We start from the raw sequence: 16,470 nt of genomic DNA, 5'->3' as shown, positions 1-16,470 counted from the left end.
ACATATTCTTAGGTATTTGATATTATTGATGCTATCCCAAATGGTGTACTTGCATGTGCATATTCATTCTTGTGACCTAGAAATGCAATAGAGATTTTATTGAATATGTATCCAGGAATATTGCTGAATTCATTTATTAGACCTAACAATTTATGTATAATTTGTTTGGATCATTTACATAAATATGTAAACTATTCATTCTGGCATTTTCTTTGTAATCCTTATAGTTTTTAATCATTTTTATTATTGAAATGGCAAGGTCCCCTAATACAATATCAAATAGAAATGATGATAATGGGTTTCCATGTCTCATTCCTAATCTTAGTGGAAATGCTTTTCAAAATTTCCTTGTACAGAGTAATTGTTTTTGTAAGATTTTGTAGATGCTCTTCTACATTCTAACATTCCCTAAATAAGTCAATTTTTGTGATGTAGTGTGCATTTTGTTTTTCAGTAAATTTAATTTTGTAATGTATTATTTGAGTTTTGTATTTATGTTCATGATAGTAAAATACTTATATATTTTTTTTAATAATGCCCTCTTCAGACTTTAGTAGCAAGGATATGCTGGTCTCATAAAAGGAATTGAAAATCTTTCCCCTTTTTCCTCATCTGTGGAAGTTTGTTATAGAATGAAAATTATTTGTTGCTTCTGATTGAAAACATCCCTCAGTATAGAAAACCTTAGCCTTCATTTATTACTGTGGGTATGTTTTTAAGTGCAGATTCTATTTCTTTAATATGTATAAGGGCTAATTAGAATATCCCTTTATTCATGTGTCATTTTTACTAAATTGTATTTTGATTCCTTTAGGAATTTTTTCCTGTTTATTTTTCAAATAATTATTGATATTAGCTATTCATCATACTTTTCATGTTTTTCAATGTCTATAGTATCTATAGTCATATTTTTTATTTCTTACTGATATTGTCTATTTTGTTTCCAAGATCTCTTTACTCTCTCCATTCTCAGAAAGTTATCACTTTTTACATATCTATTCAAAGAAATAATTGTTCCTCCTTTTGTAATTTAGATATATCATATTATTATTTAGTACAAAATGTTTTCTAATTACTTTTGTGATTTACTTCTCTGACTCATGGATTATTTAGTTAAAAAGGTTTACATTTCTAAACATACAGTTGTTTTCAAGTTATATTCTGTTATGATTTTCTAGCTTACTTCCATTTTTCTGTAATCACAGTGATTCTGAATAATTTAAATCTTTATGTCAACATCTGATTGGTGGCATAACATACTGTGAAATTTTATTAACATTGCACATGTACTTGAAAAGATGTGCTTTCTGCAATTTCTGAAAGCTGTCTTCTGTAGATAAAAATTACACCAAGTTTGGTAATCATGGAGTTCAAATCTTCTATATTCTTACTCATTTTTGCTCTGTTTGTCCTATCAAGTATTGAGAAAGATATTTTAAAAACTCCCACTATAATTATGAGTTTTTATGTTTATCTTTTTTGTTTTATCAAATTTTACTTTACCTGTTTTGACATTATGATATTATATGGCTACAAATTAAAATTTACTATATATTCTGGGTTAATTAAGCATTTAATCATCATGAAAATTTCCTCTATCTTTTCCCTTAGATTCAACTGTTTCTGATTAACAGCTCCATCAATTTCTTTTGGTTGATGTTGCTTAATAGTTGAATATCTATGCTTTTAAATAATTTTATGTTTCTTTTATTAGCAGTATATAACTTATTTTCTTTTATATCTGATAACTATTGGCTCTTAAACATAAATTTCACTTTTATTTAATGAATTTTCTGATATTTGAGGGTTTAAATAAATAATTTTACTATTTCCTTTCTAATTATTCTGCTGATTATGTTTCTCTTATCACTTATTTAACTTTTATATATTAATTTTTATTTATTTGTTTTTTAGGCAATGCAACCCTTGGTTGACCTCACAGATTGCAAGAACCTTGTCAGCTTACAATCCCTTACTTTTTAATTTTTTATGCCTACAACACCTGGTCTTCCTAGGTGGTCTCCCATCCAAATACTAACCAGGACCGATCCTGATTAGCTTCCAAGATCAGAGGAATCAGGCTTGTTCAAGATAGCATGGCTGTAGACTATATATTGATTTTTAAAAGTCATTTCATTTTCTTTCTATTATCTGTATAGTTACTCATTCTTATTATATTAACAGTTTCCAGATTTTATTATATATTTCCATCTTTTCAGTATTTAATAAAAATATCTACATTTCAATCTGGAAATGACCAGGGCTTTGGATCACATTAGCTCCATTTATCTTTCTCTGAATTTAGATCCTCTTGCTCTCATGAACTTAAATGTTTAAAACTCTATTAGATGTCACCATATAGGTTTTTTTTTTACCATATAGTTTTAAGCAGCTAATGTTCATTCTGATACATCAAAATACTTCTCTTTCATATATCCTTTATTCTTTCCTGATTCTTTTCTTTCCAGATCTTCTATCTGGTTTCATTTATATTTTGTTTGGCGATAACTCTATAATACTTCTTTTATCACCAGGAATGTTAGTGATATATTTTCTTACCTTTTTTTAAATAAACTGTTTTTCATCTTTATTTTGAGGATAATTTTGCTAAAATTCTAAGGTGGAAGTCCTCCCCCTCACAAAATTTTTAAATATCATATTTAATCATGTTTTTGTTTCTAATGTTTTATCTGAGAAGTTATGTCAGTATTTTCATTGATTATTTGAAGACACTCACTTGTATCTCGTAACTTTTTACTTTTCTATGTCTTCATTTCTTTTATATATTCATTCATGAGAAATATTGATGTCATTGTTTTTGCTGGGGCTATTATATTAGCCTACCCAATAATATTTTATGTCTTTGGGCAGTGATTCTAAAGTTTGCATAGGAGAAGGTCAATGGAATAGGGTCAAATGGAGGATTTAGTTTAAATCCTCCATATATGTACTTATCTTTCAATTACGATACAATTGCTTACACTAACTCAGTTTAAAAATATTTTAAGTTTAAACTTAAATTTACCTGTAACTTAAACAAACACACACACACACACACACACACACACACACACACACACACACACACACTTTTAGTGACTCTATGAAATCCAGGGTTAGAATTAAATAGATATCACTAAAATAATTCTTATATGTTTCATGCTTTAAATTAAACTTGAGTGCTACTACTTCTTGATGATAAGGCCTGCGCTTTCATGGTAGCAAAAAGGAAAAGAAAATAGATGAAATATTTAAAAGTCAACAGCCTTCTACAGGAGGTTATTGTAGAGTAGGGGATGCAAGAAAGCCTGATAACTGAATTCCAGAAAAGAACATGTCTTCCATAGGTGAGCAGAGAGCCACAGCTGCTGAGGAAAACACACACACAAAAATGACAACACTTTTTCTGGGTGCAGATAGGTAGAAGAGTAGACAGAAATTTTAATGACAATTTGAAATAACGAGATAAATTAGAATTCAAAGTCTTCAAATGTAAAGTTTTATCACACAACCTAAAATGTCTCCTCTCTCCTGGATTTTGCTGAGAAAGGAGCAGTAAAGCAGTAGCTGGGAATCAGAAAATTTATGAATTCTCTCTGATTTTCAAAGAGATTACTTTCATAGGTTCTGACACAAAACTGAAATAGCGCTCCAATAACTTTCCAGATTAAATGTTTACAAGATTAAAGAGATCAACCTTTTAGCAACTGTGATATGAGCAGGTAAGGTTTTCACTAACAAGGGATAAAAAACAATCTAATTAAAACCACATCTAAATTGGTATAATATGAATGTTTAGCTCCTTATCCTAGCTGCTAGATATAGGAGAGAGCTTGTAAACCAGGGATGTAAATTGAAAAGTATCATATTCCCATTTTCCCTACATTGTTATTTAATATCAATTGTCAAGAAAATAAGAGAAAAAAAATGAAAAGAAATATACACACACACACACACACACACACACACACACACACACACACATATACACACACACAAAACAGGGAACTTGATACACAATTAAGAGAAAAAATATTCAATAGAAACAGATCCATAGATGACTCGGACATCAGCATTACCATTTAAGAAATGAAGATAATATATATATTATAGCCTCAAGGAGAAAATCAAGCTGGTTCTTTACAAAGTGGAGGCAATCAGGTACATTTTGATTCTCCTTCCCTAAACAGTAAACATTCTGTTTTTTCAATTATGGCTTTACAAAAAAGGACAGAGTGAAGGCCACTTGAAACCTTAAAGTTTTGCCAAGTTAAATGATAAGTCTAAGTGTATCCGCTTTGACATCTTATTACAAAGAAACTAAAAGATGAATTTAAATCTGTTAATGAAAATATTTTAGATTTTGTTTATGAACATGTTTCTAATAATTATTAAATACATTTCCAGTAAAAGAATCTATGCTTCTACGAATTACAAAATGTATTCGTAAATTTACCAATCTAATAAACGCTAACTGCTTACTTAGTTTTCAATAGAAATGGAGGGTTTTTTCAAGAGTTAAAATTCCAATATATATAATTAAAACTAGTAGGAATCATAAGGAAAACAACTTCGAATACAATGAAACAATAAGTTTTCAGTAAAAGAAGGTATAATGTATAAAAAATGTGGGGGAAGGAAAGTAATTTTGTCCTAAAGTAAGCCTGACTTTTTTTCCAGAATGAAAGAGAATAAAAAATTAAAAAAATAAAAAATAAATAAAATGAGAAAAAGTCTAAACACAAAAAGAAAATTGTAAAAGGTTTTGTGGAAAATGTATCTTAAGAAAGGAAATTTTGTGTGGTCAAGGTAAATAAGTTTGAATTTAAATATCAAAAACAAATTGATGAAAAATTAGACTTCTAATTGACCTGGAAATGGCTTTGGGGTGTCCCAAAGAGCCCATGGAATGCCTAAAAATATTTGTTTTTCTCCTTATAAAAGAGGAATAGTAAACTAATTAGATTTATTTGTTATGTTAAAACTACATGGGAAACATTCTCAAATGAAAATAACATTGAGCCTTCTTTATGTTGTATTTGTATGTGTTTTAAGTATTCCAGAAAATTATGTTAAATTCTTAGAAATTTGAGATATCCTGGCATAAGACATCTGTCATTAAAATTGAGGCATACCCTAAAAGGACTGAATCTGAGTATCATATTGTAGCACATATAGACAAAGTCCATGCTATTTCTGCAAAAATGGCCCCTCATTCTCAGACTTGTGTCATCGTGATGCCCTTGTAACATGCCAACAGTCTGCTTCTAAATTAGAGAAACTAAGATGGGTAAAAATGGCAGTAAATTAAACAAATAGTTGGGGTATGGGAAAGCCAAGATGGCCACTTGGTTCTTCCAGACTCCCAGGCAAGCTCCATTTTTTCAGTGTTTGCATTCCTTCATGCATCATAGTGCATTTAAACTGGACTTCATTCAACTGCCACTTAGTATCGGTTATCAATATGTTCTCGTTGTATGTATATTTTCTGGATGGTTTGAAGCCTTTCCTTGCTTCAAGTGTCATGTCTTCAAAGTGACAAAAATGATAGAAAATATGTTCCTACTTGGGGTATTCTTTCCAAGTGCTCCTTTGCAGCTATTTACTTAGCCCCACCATATTCCATGGGATGATGATGGTATTTGTCACTGTTTTCCTTCCCGACATCTGAAATGAGTTCGTTATATTGATGACATAATATCACTGTGATAATTTGCCTCCATTACAGAAAACCTAGCAGGCTCTACTGGATCATTTATAGCAGAGAGAATCAGTAGTGCAGTTACAGGAAATTAAAGGTCCATTCATTACTGTAAATAAAGTTTTGGGGAAGTCGTATGGTTGAGTAAGATTTGTGTTCTCCCCAAGACTGTCACAGAAAAATTAAAAAAAAAAAGTTATTAACCTATACCATACCAAGAAATATGAAAGAAGCACAGGCTTTTGAGAGAATTCTGGGGTAATGGTGAACTTTTATATACCATTTAGCACATTATATTGTCTAGTTAACTAGTTAAGAAGGTGTACATATGGGACTGGGGATCCAAACGATAGACTGCATTTGAGAAAGCAAAATACTGGTCGAACAGATTAAAATCTTGAAATCTGTCAAGAGGGGTTGCCATTTGCATCAAATGTTTCAGTAATCCTGGAAGGCACAGGCTGGGCATTCTGACAAAAGATTAGCAAAAGGAGAGAACACCTCTTGACTTTTGTTCCCTATAGCAAGAGAAAGAGATTAGATACACCTCAACAGACTAGCCAGTTACAGTAAGAATTTCCCTTCTCATCAAGGGGATGCATCGACAACAAACTCCTCCCACCAGTCTCAGCCATGGCTCAGAGTTTTATGTTGGTAAATGGCATGCCTGTTTACAACAGAGGGGTACTACCCTCCAAATGTTCCTGCTCCTATCCTTGTGTCAGTCACAGCAACCTGTAAAAATAAAAATAGGAGAAATTCTGGCTGCAGCCTGATGACTTGAGCCACCTAAAGCCACAATGTCTCTAACCAAGGCAATCTACATAACTGGATGGCAGTTGCCATTCTACAATCCACTGATAGTACCTAGATGAAAACAGGAACAAATCACTGTAGCTATGGGCTGAGTTAATTACAGACACAGAAGTCTGGTTGGTAATTATAGATAAACCTTAGACTCAGGTACTCAGAAAGCAGAAGCTTTTGCAGAAAATATGTGCTTTAGTAACTGACCCATTAGTGGACACTGCAGATTGGTTATATTTAAAAATGGGCACCATAGTGCCCAGGAAGGTTGGCACATAGACAAGGAAGATGTGCTAGGCAATGGATCTGGAGTCAACAAAGGCTTTGGTTCAAGTTTATCTACTCACCAAAGCGCTGGACCAATAAAAAACTAGAAAAGCTAAATACTATGTCTGGGTACCCCCATCAAATAGATAATGACTGGGGGTCACATTTCAAAGGACATGATACACAAGAATGGAAAGAACACAATATTGAATGGAGGTTCCACCTCCCCTATAACCCACAAACAGCTGGGCTGGTGGACCCCAGGAATGGTATCCTTAAGCTACAGATAGAATTGCTAACTGGAAAACCTACCTTGGCTGGGTGGACAAAGGCAATTTCCTAAGTGTTAATTTATTTCAGTGGCCAACCTGTGGCGCCTAATGCCCCATATGCCAGATTAGGAACTCAGACTGAGGCATCTAATATAGTAAAGATGTGGAAAACGACGAACACAGCAATAATCCTGATGCTTGCCATGGACCAATGAACTATAATAATGAGAGTATCAAGCTCTATTGTCCTTGGAATGGGGACCATTTACTGGAATCTTCAATGAGACGTTCTGCTGAGATGGATCAGTAACTTCACACATCTGGAAGGAAGAAACTGCTCAGTCTCTGGTAGGACCCTGTCATCTTAATGCAGTTAGGATTCATGGAGACATGTTATATGTGGACCAGTAAACAAGACACTGAAAGAAGGGAGAAGATGAGGGTCTTGGTCTGGAATATTCTTTTCCCTATTCACCTCCTCACTCCAGAAAGCACCACCACCCCTGGACAACATGTGTGGTTTACACATGCCGGCCATATTCCCAAGGCCATGGCTGTATTAACCTCTAAAGAACAGGCTATGAGTGGCATACTCAAAGGAGAAGATCTCTCCATTCAAGTCCCCATTAAACATTTGTCTTTCTGAACTTAGACTTCTGCTGCTCCTGTCGTATCCTGTTACAGGAGGAACTCATGCCATCATCCAAAGTGAACGTTGTGTTTTTATGACAAATGAATCTGCCAAATATTTCTTCTTTGTTAAAACATCAAGTAAACACCCTAAGTGATCTAACCCCAAGCCTAAGCAACCTATTAGCACACTGATTCAAATCCTGGGGCAAGGGGAGGGGGTGATAAAAAAAAAATGTTATAAATACTTGAATTGCTTATATTAATTCATCTTTTTGTCTTACATGTGTCTGTATTATTGTTGTGAACCATGTCTCCAAATCAGTCAACTGTTGAACATATGAGCTACCTCCCTGCTACTGAAGCCTCTTGCTGACCTCTCAGGGCACCTTGCGGAATAATGGGGCACATGAGATTGCAAGAGCTGATCATGAAGGGTAAAGTGTAGAGAGAAGACTATTCTTTGATGTGACCACTACCAGACCCTTGTGCTAGATCCAGTTAGATCTGGGGGCAGAACATAAATTACTTCACAAAGCCCACTCAGAGACTGTCTGACCCTCTCCCTTATGCTCCACAGTGTGCTGATTTGTGTTGGTTTCTGAAACAGGCCCTTGCTACACTGGAAGTAAGCATTATAGGCAATTTCTCCTACCTGGGGGCGGGGGGTCGCTCCCCAGTACTGCTATCCATCCTGTCCTGTCCTATACAATCCCTTAAGACCTGCAGAGGATATTCAAGGTGTCTCCATCCTGGCCACACCTCTATGTAAGTTCCCTTAAGAAACTCTTAATGTAATTATAGAGTTGTCAGCCTCTTTCTTGGTGTCTCAGTTCTGGGAAATTTTCCCCACAGCAGCAAAAATCTACCACATTATTTTTGCTCATTTGAGAAGTTGAGAAGTAATGTGAATAAATTTATAAGTCACTTTCTGGACAACTGCAGTGAAATCTTAGAATATAACCTTACTTTTCAACATATATAGGACTTCCTTTTGAGAACTGGGTGATAGACTAACATGCACAACTCTAAAATGGCTTCAAGCTGATCTTCTTTTGATAGTTAGCAAGTAAGAAAAAAATGAAAAAACTCTGCATCTAATTAATCAAATGTTTGGCTCTGTTCCAATTTTCTAGTACATAATCTAGAATGGGGAAAATAGACTCTCAGTGTATTTGTTCCCTTTACACCATTGGGGCATCCAGGGAAATGCCAAAGCAGGATCCTCAATATGCAGGGCCCATAACAAAGGCCTCGTTTGCCTGGGTACTGTTTCTCTAAAAGTTAGAAGCATTGGTAGAGATCAAGCTAGAAACGTGAGAGAGATTATACTTATGTAACACAGACTAAAATCAGATGCAGACGTACATTAAGCTTGTGAGCTGCAGCTGAGATGAGTCATAGCTTGTAAATCGTTCTTATTTGGCCATTAGTAATTTGAAGATATAAAATTATGTGGTTTTAAGGTCAACCTAATAGTACACTGCTGTTAATAAGAAATTTTCATGATTTCCCATCAACCTACACATTGAGTCATGTTTCTGATATCAGGTTAATTCACCAACATTTGAATCGTTTCCCTCTAAAAAAAAGTATAACCTAGAGTGACATATTCATTTTAACAGATTATGAGAAACTAAATTTCATCTAATCAATCTTGAAAAGACTTGGCTCTAACTTACCCTGCCCAGTATTTTGTATATATTAATATCTATTAGAGAAGTCAAATTAAAAAAATATTTTAGATTGAAGAGAAATACATCTTTCCCTGATGTTTGAGTGCTTTTCAAAGAATCTATTATCTAAGATTCTTAATAATTATTAATAAAGACAGACCAATTCCATTTCTAAAGGATATACTCAAGTAAAATCAATTATTTGAGTCCATGTAACATATACAGATATGGCATAAAAACTATAAGGGAAAGATAATCCAAATATTTCAATGATTATCATTTAATCATTATGTATTAGTTGTATTATAGAGTATCCTCTAATATGTACTGAATTAGAAACAACAGTAATAATGTAATTATAGTAATATGTCCCTTAATATAAAACTTCTCAGGCACCAGTAAGGTAAAAATGGCTAGAAAAAATGTGATGCATTTTTTTTTTAATTTCTAAAATAACAAAGGTATAAAAATATTCGACAATTTATCCCAGTCAACAAAACAAGCCTATAATGTGAATTTAATCTAAAGTGAGTTATACTGATTTCCATAATTATCCAATAAAAACAATCAGCAATTCTGGATTCATTAACTATGCATAGCATCCCTATTATTTGCATTTCTATGTTCAAATCACACTGTGACTGAGTAACGCAGAAGAAATAAGCAAAACATATTTTCAATAGATTGTTCAGATAAAATCTGTCTATCAACCTTACTCACCTTTTCCAGTTTAGTGTGCCTTTCTCGTCTCTGGCTTCCACCTTTACATTTGCACTAGATTTTAGATTAATAATTCGTTAAAAAGGAAACAGTATTTTCTACATCCTCACTGTCACACATTAATTATAAGACTTTTTAAGACTGTCTACATAGACATATCATAATTACCTATCATCCATAGTTTATTTTAGGGTTTATTCTTGATGTTGCAAATTCTATGGGGTTAGATAAATATACGATGACATATACCTATGATTGTAATATCATATATAGTACTTTCATTGTCCTAAAAACCCTCTGTGCTCTTCCTATTCATCATTCTCCACCCCTAACCTTGACAACCAGTGATGTTTTTATTGTCTCTATAGTTCTGCCTTTTCCAGTATGTCCTATATTTCTGCCTTTTCCAGCATCCTTCTCAGATTGGCTTCTTTCACTGAGCAATATGCGTTTAAGGTTCTTCCACGTTTTTTTACAGCTTGATGGCTCATTTCTTTTAAGCACTGAATAATATTCCATTTTCTGGGATTGTTTATCCATTCACCTACTGAAGGACAATTTGGTTGTTTTTAAGTTTTGGCAATTTATAAATAAAGCTGCTATAAACATCCATCTTCGGGGTTTTGTGAGGACATAAGTTTTCAGCTTCTCTGGGTAAATACCAAGGATCTTGATTGCTGGATCTTACAGCAGGAGAGTGGTTAATATTGTAAGGAACCACTAAACTGTTCTCCAAAGCATCATCTTACATGCTTCATTCTTGCCAACATTTAGTGTTGTCATTATTGCAGATTTTGGCCATTCTTCCAGATGTGTAGTGGTATCTTGTTTTTGTTTTAATTTGCATTTCCCTGATAATATATGGCATGTAGCATTTTTGCATATGCTTATATCTGCTTTGGTGAGGTGACTGTTAAGGTCTTTGGCCCATTTTTTAATCGAATTATTTTCTTATTATTGAGTTTTAAGTGTCCTTTGCATATTTTGGATAACAGTCCTTTATCAAATGGATCTTTTGCAAAATTTTCTAGTCTGTGGCTTGTTTTCTAATATTATTGATATTGTCTTTTACAGAGTAGAGGTTTTGAATTTTAATGAGTTTATTATATCATTTCTTTTATGAGTCATGCTTTTTATGTTTTATCTGAAAAGGTATCAGTATATCTGAGGTTATCTACATTTTCTCCTATTTTCTTCTAAGATTTATGTAGTTTTGTTTTTTACTTTTAGTTCTATAATCCATTTTGAGTTAGTTTTTGTGAAAGGTATAAGGTCTGTGTCTAGATTTATTTATTTGATTGATTGATTGATTGATTGATTGATTTTGGCATATGAATGTCTAGTTGTTCCAGCAACATCTGTTGAAGAAACTAGATTTGCACCATTGTATTGTCTTTGCTCCTTCATCCAAGATCAGTTGACTATTTACAGGAGTCCATTTCTGGGCTCTCTATTTTGTTCCATTGATCTATTTGTCTATTCTTTCACCAATTCTATACTATTTTGATTATTATAGCTTCATAGTAAGTCTTGAACTCAGGTAGTGTCATTCAACTTTGTTCTCCTCCTTAAATACTGAGCTAGTTATTCTGGAGTTTTTGCCTTTGAGTTAGTTATTCTGGAGCTTTTGCCTCTCCATATAAACTTTAGAATCAGTTTGTTGATTTCCTTAAAATAACTTGCCGGTATTTTTACTAGGATCGTATTGAATTTATAGAACTGGTAAGAACTGACATCTTAATAATATTGAGGCTTACTACCCACGACCATGAAATACCTGTTTATTTCATTTTATAATTTTATTAATCAGTTTTAAAGTTTAACTCATAGAGATATATATATCCTGTTGGATTTATACCTAAATCTTTTTTGGGGGCTGCTAATGTAAATAGTATTTTATTTTAATTTCTATTTCTACTTATTCACTGTTAGTATGTAGTATAGTTTTGATATTAAGGTAATGATGGCCTGGTAAAACAAAATTAGAAAGCATTCCTTCCGCTTATATTTTCAGAAAGAGATTGTAGAGAATTATAACATATTTTCCTTCAGTGATCAGTAAAATTCACCTGTGAAATCATCTGAATATAGTGCGCTTTATTTTTTTGAAATGCTACTTGTTTTTGAGTATTTTTAATAGATATATACATATTAAAGCCGTGGCCGAGAGGCTGCCTGCTCCATCTGTCTCTCTAGCCCCTGGTGCCTCTGCCTCCCCTCTGCAGCCCACCCTATTCCTGCTCTCCTCCCAAACGTCAATAAAGGGAAGTCACAAAATATCCTAAAAAAAAAAAAAAAATTATATATATAAACCTATTTAAATCGTCTGTATTGCCCTTAATGTGAATTTTTCGAGTTTTTGCTTTCAAAGACTTGATTATCACCTTCAATACATTTTCTTTTGATTTTTTTTTTAGTGTTTCTACCTCTCTGTTTACACTACAAATTTATTTCATGTTGTCTACTTTTTCATTAGAGCCCTTTACATAAAAATCATAGTTATTTTAAATTCCTTGACTAATGATTCTAATATTTGTGTCATATCTTCGTGTGGTTCTGACTTGTTATGTCTGTTCAGACTTTGTTTTTCCTTGCTTTTTTGCATATATTGAAATTTGCTGTTGAAGGCCAGTGTATCAGGTAAAAGGGCCTTATAAAAATGAGCCTTTCTTATGAAATTTTATGTTAATCTGGATGGCAGTTGGACTATGTTTAATATTTGCTGTAACTGTAGGTGAAAGAGGCGAGAAATGCCTCCAGTTTGTTTTCTACTGTTGAGTTTGGGCTCCTCTAAGTACTCATCTTTAAAGGGAATCTGCCTCTTTCACCTCTTTCACATATAATTCATTGTTATACTGGAGTCCAGTTGGTGCAGTATTAAAGTGTAAGTAAGGGGAAATAGTCTATAATTTTATGTTTGAATCTCAGAGTTTTATTGAGCCTGTATCTTTGTGACTTTCACAAGGGTATCTTAGCTTTTCTTTTTTCCCACTTAGATGGGACAAAGAGGCTAGAGTAGGATGAAGTACTAGAAATTCCCTTTTTCTCAGTATAACACAGCTCTGTTAAAGACTTTTACCTTAAAAGAGTACGTGTCTTTGAAATGAATTATGCTCTTGGTGTATTTCACAAAGAATACTCTCCATCCAGAGGGAAAAATGGATTTTAGCTCTACATCTTGAGAACCTAGTGGGATTCCTAAAGTTAAAACTCATGAATAGTATATGAATCCCAAAGACAGTGGTCTCCAGGAATTTCTCACTTTCAAATTAGTTCACACCCAGCCTCCAACGAATCATCAAAATTGTCACTGAAGTGTTCCTACCAGTTCATGGCTCCAGCTGCTTCTGCTACAGAAGGTAAATCTTATTTGTGACAATCTCAATTTGCCTGTCTCTCTAAGACTATTATTTCAGTTTTCTGTTAAGTTCAGTAAGTCATTGATCATCAGTTTGTTCTAATTTCAATTTGTTCAAATCTCAAAAATGGGAGTAATAACTTCTAAGCTCTTTACATGTTGGAGCTAAAACTGGAAGTCCATGGTTATATTTTTATTAATTCTCTTTCTCTCGATTTTAGAATTTAAATTTATTTTTTCTTATGTTCATGTTTTAAAAATTCCATGAAAGAAAATAAATTCTAATTCTTATATCTCTCTTTCTGTGAAAGTAGCATGGAATTTCATACAATAGTAACTTACCAGAATGCCTTCTTCATAAATTTATGCTAAGAAATTGAAAACTAGTAAAAAAAAAACAAGAACAAACCAATAAACAAACAAAACAAAGCCAGGCATGGAAAGAAAAAGAAAAGACAGTAGTGACTAGATTTATTTTGTTACGATTTTTAATAATTGTTTTAAAATAATGCTTCCTTTAACCTTTAAAGCATCTATTTAAAAAATATCAACAAAGAAAATTGAGTCTTTTGTATTCCAGAGACTTAACAAGGATTCTTTAAGTGGTCCTTGTTATATGGCAAGAATTCAGGGAGTTTATGGTCATAGATGGGAAAATAATAGATCTGTTTTCATTTAACTCTAACTGAAATTTAACATTTCCCTCAAGTATGAATGTAGGCAAAAATAGACAGTAAAAAAAAGCAGTAGCTGTGACTTTAGTAAAACTTATAGCAATAAAAGTCACAGATATTTTCATATCACCCACAGTTACTGCAGACTTTTTAAAATATTGTTACATTAATCAATATTCTGAAATTATAATAGTTCTTAGACCTATTAAACAAAAACATTTTAACTCCCCTTGCTGAATGCCTTTTTAAAAGAAAGCGTTTATTAGGCCATTGCCAGCTAAAAGATCGGTCTTGGGACATGGATTCTAAACCACCAGAATCATGGCTAGGTGAGAATGACATGTCCATCATCCTGGAGTTTTGTAAATCTTTTTATACATCAGGTGGGTCAGAAAGATGTTAATCATTCTGAAATAATTTACATTAGCTATACACAAAGGGGATGAGAGAAGGTGAAACAGAGCTAGTTCTGTTTCAGGAGCAGCAGCAGAGTCTACAAGGAAGCAATGTTCACTCCTGTGGATTAGCTGCTGGCAGCAGATTGGAAAATTCACATGTAAACAAGAAGTGGAGGCTTTAGGGTCAATGGCACTGGGCTATTTTTTATTTTGATAATTGGAGAAATAGCCACCTGAAAATTAACCCTAAATTCCAACAAATATACAGGAATGTGAGCAGTCTTTTGTCAGAGCTGGTCTACATATTAATAGGCTAACTGTTCTGGTATTTTTTTCTCTCACTCCCTGGCTATAATTTTAATTTAGAACATCTCAGAATTGTTTTTTTTTTTTTTTTCTTGTCAGACTTATCTGCTAGATCTTTTTATTTAATACACTAATAATCACAAATACTTTTACATCACAAATGTAATACTTTAAAACAATTTAGTATGTTAGTAAGTTATTATCCTTTGCAAACCAACGTACTTATACATTTAAAAATACTATTATTGAGAAGAAGTACACAATTGTAACTAGACTGCATAAAGATCTTTGGCACATGTAAGGAAATTGACCCACTGAGAGAAAAACAAATACCCTCCCCCCGCCATGTACAAACAATGGAGTGAAGAGGCATTTTATATATAGATACTATAATTGTTCTATAGGTTCTTGTCTTGATGAAAAATTTTAAATTACTATTACTAGGGATATTTATTATAATAAAAGTCACGGGTATTTATTATTTGTTTAGTAGCATTAAAGAGAAAAAAAAACATCTCAGTGCCACCTTTAGCCACAGGGTATCATTTCCCTGCTTTCATCATTCCTGCCATTCCAGATGACCAAAGAATCTGAGACTGCCTCAAGTTCTGTTGCATAGACAGAACACAAGCCATTTTTTCTGTGGTGATCATGACAACTTCATAAATACCATCAAGGAAAAAATCCAGGTCCTTTCTGTTCTGGGATCCCCCAATATTGCTAGATATTTGGAATTCTAAACAACCGCTCTACCTCTAGCTCAAAGTCAGGCACGAGTAGAACACAGAACATTCTCTCCAAAACCCATAGAACATATGTTTTACTCACTTTGCTATGATTACCCCAGAACAAGAAATTTTGATCATCTCTCTGATGATATTTGCCAGTTATCTTGATTCTAATAAGTTCAAGACTTTTAAATAATAAAAAGTTAGAACAACCCCTTCCCACCCGCTCCACTCTTATGAGCACACTTACTGTGTTTCTTTTCCATGAAGCAAAGAATACTGAATGTTTAGCTACTAAATATGGAAAAGGCATTTGTAACATAATTTTTAAAGTAATTCTATTAATATTTCATAATATTATGTTTTAAGCACTTCTTTTGCTTTTTTCATTTTTTTTCTGATTATGCCTCTAAATAATGTTTTAAGTTTTATTAATAATGTCTTCTTATTTTCTGTATCTTCTGATGTTTTGACATTTGGGAACTTGATGATTCTGAAGAGAATGCCCCTCCCAGGGTAAGCCAATTCCTAGAGATAATGCGTCTTTTAAATGCAAACCAACCAATCCCAAACCATATTTCCCAACTACCTCCTTTAGTTAGCTCTTATACTCCAGACCACTATCCTTCTACTTTGAACATCGAAGTCCCAAATACCAGAAATTAAGACAGCTCTAGGTCCCAGAAACCGCAGCTCAGGTTCTCTCTTGCCCACATTTCTCCCTTTCCTCCTGAACAACTCCGGTGCTTCCCCTTGTGGCCGTGTCTGGTACAGTATGCGCTCTGAGTAACACGGGGTGCTGTGAATAACCATTCTTTCAATTACTTACATTTTAAAACATGCAAAAATAATTATGTGTATATCAAAGTATTTGATAATTTTATTAGGATAAGTTAATAAAGATTTAAATACTTTGTTTTATATATATATAAT

The sequence above is a fragment of the Pteropus vampyrus genome, unplaced genomic scaffold, assembly GCF_000151845.1.
Source record: "Pteropus vampyrus isolate Shadow unplaced genomic scaffold, Pvam_2.0 Scaffold1, whole genome shotgun sequence".
In the NCBI taxonomy this organism is placed as follows: domain Eukaryota; kingdom Metazoa; phylum Chordata; class Mammalia; order Chiroptera; family Pteropodidae; genus Pteropus; species Pteropus vampyrus.
Note: the sequence above shows the minus strand (reverse complement) of the source record.